At 42.4% G+C, this 12,637-nt stretch overlaps 1 protein-coding gene and 1 pseudogene across 1 annotated transcript in view; one reads left to right on the top strand and one right to left on the bottom strand.

The window, feature by feature from the left end:
* The window catches only part of NPFFR2 (neuropeptide FF receptor 2), a 141,446-nt gene that overhangs the window by 17,771 nt on the left and 111,038 nt on the right, over positions 1-12,637 (bottom strand). The window lies entirely within an intron of this gene.
* LOC142190542 (5S ribosomal RNA) lies at positions 9,698-9,806 on the top strand (annotated as a pseudogene).

The following is a 12,637-nucleotide window of genomic DNA, read 5'->3' as shown; positions in this document are numbered from 1 at the left end:
ACATGGTCAAATCAACTATACTGGATACAAACAGAACACTGCCGTCTAACATCAGTGCCCAGGAAAGAAGGGCCATACAATCCCTGAGAAATAACAAAGACATCATCATTAAACCAGCGGACAAGGGTGGTGCAATTGTCATGATGAACAGATCAGACTACATACAGGAAGCACACAGACAACTGAATGACACACACTACTACTCCAAGTTGGATTCAGACCCCACTGTGGAATACTCCAAAAAACTAAAAAAAGGTGATCTCCGGCCTATCTGATGGAGCAATAAGCCTAAGCGGCCTCATACCAGCAAGTCCAAGAACGGGGACTTTTTACATGCTTCCAAAACTGCACAAACCTGGGAACCCAGGGAGACCGATCATTTCATGTGTTGGGACTCTCACTGAACAGATCTCTGGATGGGTGGAGGGCATCCTCAAACCTTTAGTGAAGGATACAGCCAGCTACCTACAGGATACTACAGACCTATTAAATAAACTATCTACTATAGGTCCCCTTCCAGATGGAACCATCCTGGCCACCATGGATGTAGAATCCTTGTACTCCAACATCCCACACCAGGACAGTGTAAACGCCTGCCAGTTTTTTATGGAAAGACAAGGTATGAATGCTGAAGCTGTGGTGAAACTCACAAAATTCATCCTCACCCACAATTACTTCTCTTTTGGTGACTGCATCTACCTACAGCAGACTGGCACCACAATGGGGAGCAAAATGGCGCCACAGTACGCTAATCTCTTCATGGCCAAGCTTGAGAATGACCTCCTATCCACCTGCACCATTAGGCCTCGGGCCTACTATTGCTTCATTGATGATATCCTAATCATTTGGACTGGATCTGAACAACAGCTGAAAACCTTCCATGAACAATTCAACCAGTTCCATCCCACCATCAACCTGACGCTCAATCACTCCTTCTCAGAAATAAACTTCCTAGACACAGTCATCAAGATACAGGACAACAAAATTGAGACATCACTGTATCGGAAGCCGATTGACCGCCCTACCTACCTAAGATGGGATAGCTTTCATCCGAAACACATAAAGAATTCCATTGTCTACAGCCAAGCCATCAGATACCATCGCATATGTTCAGACCCGGTGGACAGAGACAAGCACATTGGGGGCCTCAAAAACACATTCTTGAGGCAGGGTTACCAACCAAGAACAGTTGAAAACCAAATCAACAGAGCCACGAGAATACCGAGATTGGAGTTATTAAAATACAATACCAAACAGGAGAACAATCGGGTGCCACTGGTTGTCACATATAACCCACACCTGGAGATGCTTAGAGGAATTACACGCAAATTACATCCACTACTACAAAAAGACCACCATCTAAAATCCATATTTCCAGATCCCCCTCTCCTGTGCTACAGACAGCCACCAAACCTCAGGAATATGATTATTAGCAGCTCACTGTCACCTCCAACTAACAAAGGAACATTTCCATGTGGAAATAAGAGGTGCAAGACCTGCCCGCACATACTGACCACGGACAAAATAAAGATCCCGAACTCTGATCGACACTACAAGATCCCAGGTAACTTCACCTGCAGCACACCTAATGTAGTGTATTTGATATTGTGTACTAAGTGTCCTGAGGGCCTGTATATAGGTGAGACAGGACAGTCACTTAGGATGAGGATGAACTCACACAGACATACCATTAGAGAACAGAGAATGGACCTCCCTGTGCCAAAACACTTCTGCAATGAAAATCATAATATGACCCAGGATATGAAGATCCTGGCACTAAGAGGAAACTTCAAGAGCAGAAAAGATCGCCTCATATGGGAGGTTAAACTTATGGTGAACTTTAACACTCTCCAGAGGGGATTAAATCAGTCCCAGAGTTTTATGACCTTTTACAACTACTAAACAACATGTCACTGATCAAAGAAGCTACAAACCCAGAGAACTTTCCTGTGAATTGATATATATATTTTTTTACTGTTTATTTACATTATGTTCTGTTCTCCATCTATTTTGCATCTAACACTCCACTTCTCTGTGTATATATATATGCCTACCTTCAGAAATTGTGTTATACCATCCTGATGAAGAGACCTCTATAGAGTCTCAAAAGCTCGAAATATGTCATTAAAAAACTTTTTAAGTTAGCCATTAAAAAAGGTATCAACTACTGAGGACTTCTCTCAAAAAATTTCTTTCATTAAAAAACCTCAGCAAACTTGAGAGTTGTAGACTGAAAGGATGCGACCACTGCAACAATTTACTTCATACAATTTCTTCATTCCTAGAATGGTTTCATTGATAAGTGGAAGCATTTAGGAACCGCAGCAACTCAGCAACAAAGTGGCAGTCCACATAATGCTACAGAGAGGGGTTATCTGCTGAGCATCATAGTGCATAAAAGGATCCAACACTTAATACTGAAGAGTTCTAAACCTACTCTGGATCAAAAGAAAAACAGTGCCACAGGAGAATTATGACATGGGTTTCTATGGATGAGCATCCACATGAAAATTTGTAGTGTAACAAATCATGCTTCTCTGATCAAGCAGTGTGATGGGCAAGTACAGGTTTGGTGAATGCCAGGAGAAGATTACCTGCCTGACTACACATTGCCAACTGTAGAAGAGGTTTAGTGTTGCTTTTCAGTGGTTGTTACTTGAACAAAACATAAAATTTCCAAAGTATCAAATACTGAGATCCAGTATCAAATATTAAAGGCATTGGTACATTATTGGTAAATTGTACACTCATGGAAAAAAAGAATGCACCCAGATAGAAATGTCAGATATCTGCAAAACTCAGCATGCTGCTATATCTCAGGTAGGTATGTAATTACAGGTGTGGTCTGACTAGACACTGGCCACAAAATGTCATAAAAATGCTAAAAATGCTACCCTAAAAAGCGCTTGTGTTCATTTGTAGCTGTGTCATGAATGAGAAACCTGGACTACTATGAAATGGAACCATATTGTTTTTAGCAATATGTTTGGATCCGACAATGATTAAGTTCAGGTATAGAAGCCTCAGGGCGTACACTTCAATCCTGCTTTTGATGAGAAGTCGCTTACCCATCTACTGTTGTTATGATCTATGGATCCATCACATGTCAGCCAAACACACTCAGCAGTGATATGAATAATATTAACAGCTCAGCAATATGTGCAAGACATCCTGTGGCCATACGTGTTGGCTCTTCTGGCATAACGTCCAACTGACATTTTTCAGCAGGATAATGGTCACCCACACACACACAGCAAGAGATGCCTAGGAATATACCCGCCAGATTGCGACACTTCCTTGGCCTGCCAAGTCATCAAATTTATCATCTATGCAACATTTTTGAGACCTACTGGAATGCCAGCTTCAGCATCCAGTGTGCAGGATACACATGTATTCACTGCAGTTTGCAGAGCTGTAGCATTTGCCAAGGGGGGGGGGGGGGGATGACCATTTCAAATAGCTGTATCTCTGGTTTTATACAACCTATATGGTTTTGGTATAACACGAAAGCTGATAATCGCTGAATTTAAGTACTGGCTATAACAAAACAAAGATCTTGCTAGTTAAAAACACAATTGGGAATGTGATTTTTATATGCAGCTGTGTTTTTAACTAGTGATAACTAAGGTTATTATGTTAGTATATGAAAGGTCCTCTTTAATCTTAGCTTTCACATGATACCAAAACTATTTTTCTAGATTGTACAAGACTGAATGTTTACACTGACAAGCAAAATGGTAACAATGTTTTGAACTTTTGACTTTCAGTCTCCATATCTCAACATCCACTATAGCTTTGAACTTGAGACTACCATCATTTTATAGACAATCATCTTGGCTGTCCCATACATAAATTTGACTTGCAACTATTTAACTGTTTAACATTGTTACTGTTTTGCTCCAGGCGGTGGAAAAATCTTTTTGTTGTATACTACAAAATACAACCTGTTCTCGCATTCCCTAATAGCTCAGTGTGTTATTAGGATAATTCCCAAGTGAAAGGTCACTGGTTCAAATTAAAGGGGTTGTCCCACGTCGCATACTCACCAGTCTTCGTTGCTCTAAAATCTTCTGTCTTCCGGCTTTGTTGCGTCATTGGTGGGCAGGGTCACATATGCAAAGCCAAGTGGCAAGATGCCGCTGGCCCTGTGTGCGCGCTCATAGACCAGTCTAGCCTTCACAATGGACAGACCCGACATCCGCCTCTCTCTATTACAGCGGATGTCGGGTGTGTATTCGCATTGTGAAGGCTAGACTGGTCTATGAGTGTGCACGCAGGGCCAGTGGCATCTCGCCGCTTGGCTATGCATATGTGAATACAAACCCGGCATCCGCTGTAATAGAGAGGTGGATGCCGGGGAGTGTAGACGCTGGCACAGATGCACAGACGCCGGCACAGATGCCAGCAACATTGCTATGTGCCTGCCCTGCATGAAGCCAGCAGCGGCAGAAATGATGCTGTTATTCCGCTCCTCTGCCCCTCTCATCCCCGGAATAGCAGCATCGCTTCTGCCGCTGCTGGCTTCATGCAGGGCAGAAGCATAGCGATGTTGCAGGCATCTGTGCTGGCGTCTAACCGTCCCTGGCATCCGCCTCTCTGTTACAGCGGATGCCGGGTTTGTATTGGCGGCCCTTCCCCCCAAAGGGTTAACTACCCCCCCCCCCCTCCAGGCTCTCTCCCGTGCACATAGTCCCTCCTCCCTCCCCCCTGAGAGCAGCAGATACATCACTTGACTTATCACCAGATAAGTCAAGGGATGTGTCCCAAAAAAATGAATAAAGTAAGATAGTGGCCAAACAAAGCAGTTTTGCTGAAGCAATGTATTTAGGAAAAGTCTTACATTCACATTATCAAGCAATATAGATAGGATCCTTGTGATGAGACAACCCCTTTAATAATCAGCCATGAATATTTCCCCCCCCCCCAAAAAAAAAAAAAAAAAAAAAGTGTAACAGCATTACCCAGTTCATTACCCAGTGCTCTCTCGGCAAAAGAAAACTGCATATTGCAAAAGCCATGACAATTGGAAGAATACAAAAAGACGTCTGTCCATCCATTCAAAATCCAAAAGGTGAATGTCAAGACAAAATATTGGAGCCAAAAAGTCGGCTCATAACAAGGTCGACAAACATGGCAGTGGAGGTGGCTAGTATGTTCCGTAATAGTGAGATCACAGATGTCCTTGCAAGCACCATGCAATGCGCCTTTCACAAATCTGGAATGGTGGCCCGAAAAAAGTTTCAATATCATCATAAGAAGCAATGGCATTGCAGTAAAGAGACAAAAGTCAATAGGCTGTGTTCTGATGGGTGCAAATGGGTTTGGAAGAAACAAGGAAAAAGGGGTTGACGGTTTGAGAAATTGAAGGAACTGTCAAGTTTGGTGTAGAAAACTTGATGGTATGGGGTTGTTTCACAGCCAAAGGTATTGGATACTTGACCGGGATCAATGGTGATCTCAATGCTAAGCTATATGTGAGTATTCTACGAAATAAGTTACCTTTTAAGCCTGAGGGCTATGAATATGAAAAGGACGACAGTCTTCCAGCAGGAGAACGACTTGTAGCATATGTTGAGATTAACAGTAACAATGCAGTTACATGACAAGAATCTGTATAACTAATCACATGCTAAATAGTTGCAAGTCAGATATATGTATAAGCCAAAAAAACAAAAAAGCTTGATAGTCTTCAGTAGTTGATACCTTTTTAATGGCTAACTCATAATGATGACAGATTACAATGTTTCGGAACGTCTAGGCTCCTTTCTCAAGTAAATTTAAACCATTTCTGAAGGATTCATATTTATATACAGTACACAAAGGACACATAGGAATAGAATTCAAGAAGGAAGGGGGGTAGGGGGTTGTTAGTAATTGGTAGAGACAATGTATTGATAGACAACTGTAGCACTGTTAGACTGGCCAGGAACTAGCTGGGCTGCATGAATATTGGGTTTTTTGTCTAGTCCTGCATATAAACAGGCCACTTGTGTTACTGACCCACAAGAGACACTATGGGTGTTGCCCCCATTGCAGTTAACCCTTAGCAACTAACCCTTTGTTGGCCATACAGTGCTGTTTGTCTGGTTTTACATGGTGTGGTATTAGGAAGGGGTCACATTGAAAGGGGTTTCTTGACAGTTAAAATAATCCAGTGAAACCACCAACTGGATTCTAAACCCTTGAACTGACAGGAACCAACCCCCTCCTAAGTTATTTTCACTTATAGGGACCAGGTGGAATATAGGGTCCTGGGTGTGTATGTGTTTGTGTAGTGGGAATATTTAGAGTGAATTTTAGCAAATTATTTAATAAAAGTTAGGTTTTAGCCATCAAGTAAGGGGTACCCTTTGTGATAACAGTTGTATTTTGGTACCACCAACCCAGTGCATGTTCCAATAATAATTTGGGTGGAACCAATACAGGTTTTTGAATTTGTTATATATCAATCCAATATGTCGGGATTTCTTACCGACGGCATTAAAGCTACACTATGGCTTGAGGAGGCCAATGTAGTCTTTTCTGAGCAGGAATTAACTAGGAATGAGCAATTCAATAATTTAAGGGATACCTTTAAAGGACTGACCAAAGTATATCGGGAGTACACAAAATGCTGGTGGGAGGTACAGGGGCTGTCTAAATATCTGGAATTTAAAATCGTTCCCAGAGGGTTACGGAATCCAATACAACCCTCTTTGAGAGTGAGGTCATCCCAGGTGATGAGTTTGTGGACCAAGGAGATAACAGAATCTTCCTTACGCTTTATTACCATCATCTTGGATGAGGAAAAAAGTAATCTCTAAATTGGAGGTGAAATTGAAAGAGTGCATTACCAAAGCACAAACTTTCTCCTCTGACCCTGACTACCCCAAAAAAGAACGTGAACTACAAAGTAACATTGAGAAACTGATTAATCAAATAAAAAATCGTAAACACCAGCAATTTCAAAGAGATTTATTAGAATTCAAGGAGAATAGAGCATACACTGACCTGAGTAAAACGGCACAACCAAGTGACATCTCCTCATCTGATTATGAGACATCAGATAATGATAGTCGAACTAAGTCCAGAGAGAGATCTCGAAGGGGTGGTGGATCCAGTATGAGAAGTAGGGGTAGAGGTAGAAATACCAATGTGACCAGGGAAAACACATCTAATCCAACAACATCTGTTTTTTTAGCCCAGGGTCCTCAGATCACCCAAACACAAACACCAAGATAGGGAGTAATGGGGTGAATGACTCTCTCCAAATTATTAATCTGTCTGATAGAATACTCACCGAAACAGAAATACAAGTCATGTCCAGAGGTTTATCATTTGTGCCATCGACCAGATTCCATCATTTTGACTGGGTCAAAGATGTGGCCTTGTTTTCTAGAAAGTTACGTTGGTCCAAGTATATGTGTACTGTAGAAAACAGGAGGGCAAGAGATTTGGGGGTAGAAGTGGGGGATATGGAGGGGATCCGCATCTTGGAGAGCCTACTAGCTGAAAACGAAGGACAGGCCCAAGGGGAACCCCAACCCCTAACACAACTAAGACCACGGAATCGTAATAACCTCCCACCCTGCGAGTCGAAATATATCGACATTTTTGAGAAAATGGTGGTTGGACAACTGGGGAAATTGGCCTCCAATCTTAGCTTTAAGAGACCTAATTTGAACCAGAGCCAAATGAGGGCTCTAAGGTCATTAGAATCTGATCCAACTATTATCATAAAAGCATCGGATAAAGGGGGCAACATAGTGGTCATGAATCGTGACCGCTATGTATCCATGTGTGAACAGATTCTGTTGGATCCTACAAGCTATGAGATATTACCCACAGATCCCACCCCCCAATACACAGCACAATTAATCAACATATTGGACCAAGCTAGAAGCGATGGCCTCATCTCACAAAAAGAATACCAGTTTATGTGTCCGAGTAACCCCCGGGTCCCTACATTCTATTGCTTACCGAAGGTGCATAAGGGGTGTAATCCCCTTAAGGGCCGCCCCATAGTCTCGGGCATCGACGGGTTGACGCAGGGCGCTAGTAATTATCTAGACACCATCCTACGCCCTTTTGTTTTGGCGCTCCCGTCGTATGCCCGGGACACCATGGATGTCCTCCGACATCTTGAGGGCATCCAACTACCATCTGGGGCGGCCCTGGCATCTTTGGATGTGGAGGCGCTCTACAGCTCCATCCCCCATGATAAGGGATGTGAGGCTGTGGGGCGCTTCCTTAGGACCCGGGGGACTCAGTATGATCGACACAGCACATTCATTCTCCAACTCCTGCATTTCATCCTCACCCATAACGCTTTTCTATTTAATGGTCGTGTGTTCCATCAAAAGCGGGGCACCGCGATGGGGTGCCCCGCTGCACCAACTTTCGAGAATCTGTATTTGGGGGCGTGGGAGGAGGAGGTGGTGTTTGGGGAAGATAGTGAAAAATGGACTCAACACATCGTTTTGTGGTTACGCTACATAGACGATGTCATGTTGATATGGTCCGGACCCACTCAACTTTTTGAGGAATTTGTCAGTTTTTTGAACATAAATGAACTGAATCTGAGATTTACCTCAGTAATCCATCCCAAAACAATTGCCTTCCTGGACATTGAAATCACAATTTCGGATACAGGGAATTTAACAACTACGCTGTATCGGAAAGAGACAGCGACCAATGCATTATTACGGTATGACAGCAACCATCCACAACCTCTAAAGAGAGGTATCCCAAAGGGACAGTATCTCAGAATTCGGAGAAACTGTTCCTCATTGGCTGAATATGACAGACAATGTGAGTCGTTAACGTCACGATTTGTCAGCAGGGGATATCCAAAATCTCTTTTAGAACAGGCTAGAAAACAGGCTAGAGACACCCCGAGAGAGGTATTACTGACACCTAAGCCAAAAAAACAAAATTATGGAATGATAAGACTCATCAGTACATTTGATCAGCATGCACCCGAGGTCCGCCGCATATTGGATACTTACTGGGGAATATTACAGCAAGACCCAGATATCAAAAGGGTCATCTCCCCGACACCATCTGTGACCTATAGACGGGGACGCAACATAGGCGATAGACTCATGCAGAGCCATTTAGAACCAGAAATGAGAACTACCTGGTTAAATTCTGTTCCACCCGTGGGCACTCATAAGTGTGGCTCGTGCAGAGCCTGTGGCTACATACAAAAGGGCCGTGAGGTGCTGGCTCATTCCACGGGTAAAAAATATATGACCAATGAATTTATCACATGTCGGACAGAAGGTGTAGTGTACGTAATATCATGCCCATGTAAAATGAATTATGTCGGCAAGACAAAAAGGCAATTTTGCCGACGGATTTTAGAACATGTGGGCGATGTTTTGAGAGGTACGGATACGCCAGTAGCGAACCACATACGTGAAAAACATGGGGGTGATGTTTTCAGCCTAAAATTCCAAGGGATGGAGTGTGTTAAAAAAAACAGCGAGGAGGGGTGATTGGGAGAATGTGTTATTGCAAAAAGAAACCCAATGGATCTTTAGGTTCAATTGCATTAAACCAATGGGTATGAATGATTCCATATCCTTCCTTCCCTTCCTCTGAAATATTTAAAGACACTTAGCTATCCGGATTAAGAAACGGCAGTCCTGCCATATAGCAACAATTACCACATAGGAGTCTATGGTGTATACAAGAGATGAAGCTGGTCATATCTGCCTACGGCCACACCACCCTGAACATGCCCGATCTCGGAAGCTAAGCAGGGTCGGGCCTGGTTAGTACTTGGATGAGAGACCGCCTGGGAATACCAGGTGCTGTAGGGTCAGTCCAATTCATTACATATGGTACTATCAATGGTGTATACTGGGCATGACAATCAACAGAGTACACATAAAAACGTATATAATAATGATGAAGCCTAACAACATAATTTTTGTAGCAACTATGAGGGATACATGCAGACTGTGGGCCATTTTGGCTCCTAACAGTTTATTAATGTGAGCATATTTCTTGGCGATTGGATGTGTTAGGCAAAGATGTACAATAAGGTACAGCTCACTACAACTGGCACTCAGTGGATTTGTCATGAGGTACATTGTAATCGATCTGAGTATAATATATACACCATAGGAAGAGATCGGACTCACAGGTTATAATATGAGATTAACTATCTCAAGTGTGATAGCAAGATCAGGATTCTATGGCAGAACTTGCCGTGTCATGATCGCTGCATACTGTGATTGCAGTGAGGATTGCCTCTTTACAATCTATTTACCTGCCATATGGGCTTTGTTGTCCTCCTTGAGTCATGTGACGATTGTGTTCTTTACGGTCACGCCCCATGAGCTACTCCCACTATGACGTAACCGACCAGGATTATCTGACGGGCCGGAGCCGTGGGTTGGGCAGTGAGAGGGCGGGGACTAGGACCAGAATAGGATCTATATAAAGACGGCTGAAACAGCACATGGCGTCAGACTCACTACCAGCACTGCAGCCCACCACCAGGGCTGCAGGAATTGTGGTTTTCACCGCAGCTGTTTATTATTTTATGTACTACTCCACTCTGCTATTAAGTATCGCTCTCCTGATGAACCTTTTTGAGGCGAAACGCGTCGAGAGATAGAGAGATAAATGAGAAATATGATGTATTGATAGACAACTGTAGCACTGTTAGACTGGCCAGGAACTAGCTGGGCTGCATGAATATTGGGTTTTTTGTCTAGTCCTGCATATAAACAGGCCACTTGTGTTACTGACCCACAAGAGACACTATGGGTGTTGCCCCCATTGCAGTTAACCCTTAGCAACTAACCCTTTGTTGGCCATACAGTGCTATTTGTCTGGTTTTACATGGTGTGGTATTAGGAAGGGGTCACATTGAAAGGGGTTTCTTGACAGTTAAAATAATCCAGTGAAACCACCAACTGGATTCTAAACCCTTGAACTGACAGGAACCAACCCCCTCCTAAGTTATTTTCACTTATAGGGACCAGGTGGAATATAGGGTCCTGGGTGTGTATGTGTTTGTGTAGTGGGAATATTTAGAGTGAATTTTAGCAAATTATTTAATAAAAGTTAGGTTTTAGCCATCAAGTAAGGGGTACCCTTTGTGATAACAGTACACAAAGGACACATAGGAATAGAATTCAAGAAGGAAGGGGGGGTAGGGGGTTGTTAGTAATTGGTAGAGACAATGTAAACACTTACAGGTCCTTATCAGTTCACAGATTTCTGTAAAGTGACATAAAACCATGTGACAAATTTAACCCCCTCTCCAGTGTTTGAAGCAGGGTCATAAATTTTAACTCATGAATGCGTCGTTCTCTCTTTGATTTGAAATTCCCTCCCAAAACCAAAACTTTCATGTGATCGGTCATATTATGATCCTCATTGCAGAAATGTTTTGATACAGGAAGGTCCATTCTTCGTTCTTTAATTGTATGGCGATGTGAGTCCATCCGCATTCTAAACTGCTGTCCGGTCTCTCCAACATACAGATTATCAGTGGAACATTTGGTGCACATTATTAAATACACTACATTGGGTGTGCTGGGTGTGTCACCTCCAACTAACACAGGAACATTTCCATGCAGACAGAAACATTGCAAAACCTGTCCCCACATACTGACGACGGACAGGATAGAGATACCAAACTCTAACAGAGCATATAAAGTCCCAGGTATGTTCACCTGCAGCCCACCCAATGTAGTGTATTTAATAATATGCATCAAATGTTCCACTGATAATTTGTATGTTGGAGAGACCGGACAGCAGCTTAGAATGCGGATGAACTCACATCGCCATACAATTAAAGAACGAAGAATGGACCTTCCTGTATCAAAACATTTCTGCAATGAGGATCATAATTTGACCGATCACATGAAAGTTTTGGTTTTGGGAGGGAATTTCAAATCAAAGAGAGAACGACGCATTCATGAGTGCAAATTTATGACTCTGCTTCAAACACTGGAGAGGGGGTTAAATTTGTCACATGGTTTTATGTCACTTTACAGAAACCTGTGAACTGATAGGACCTGTAAGTGTTTACATTGTCTCTACCAAATACTAACAACCCCCTACCCCCCCCCCCTTCCTCCTGGAATTCTATCCCTATGCGCCCTTTGTGTACTGTATATAAATATGCATCCTTCAGAAATGGTTTTAAATTTACTTGAGAAAGGAGCCTAGACGTTCCGAAATGTTGTAATCTGTCATCATTATGAGTTAGCCATTAAAAAGTTATCAACTACTGAAGACTATCAAGTTTTTTTGTTTTCTTTATATTTCCAACCCACTGGCTAACACGGTACGAGAACAAACATTTTCCTTATAAGATAGCCAAGATGATTGTCTATAAAATGATGATAGTCTCACGTCCAAATCTGTAATGGATGGTGAAATATGGAGCCTTAAAGTCAATAGTTGACAACATTGTTACCTTTTTGCTCATCAGTGTAGGCATTTGAAGTGATCATCCCCCTCTGACAAGCACAACATCGATCTACACACTGGCAATACAAATGTGTAAGGATTTTCTTGGTAACTGCTAATTTAGAATGTTGCTAGGGAGAAATTTATAGTCTTTTCTATTAATAGGAAGTTAAGTACACTAATTAAATATGTTATAAAAAATATTCACCAAACACCTCTT

The sequence above is a fragment of the Leptodactylus fuscus genome, chromosome 1 (assembly GCF_031893055.1).
Source record: "Leptodactylus fuscus isolate aLepFus1 chromosome 1, aLepFus1.hap2, whole genome shotgun sequence".
Taxonomy (NCBI): domain Eukaryota; kingdom Metazoa; phylum Chordata; class Amphibia; order Anura; family Leptodactylidae; genus Leptodactylus; species Leptodactylus fuscus.
Note: the sequence above shows the minus strand (reverse complement) of the source record. Positions and strands in the feature narration are given on the sequence as shown.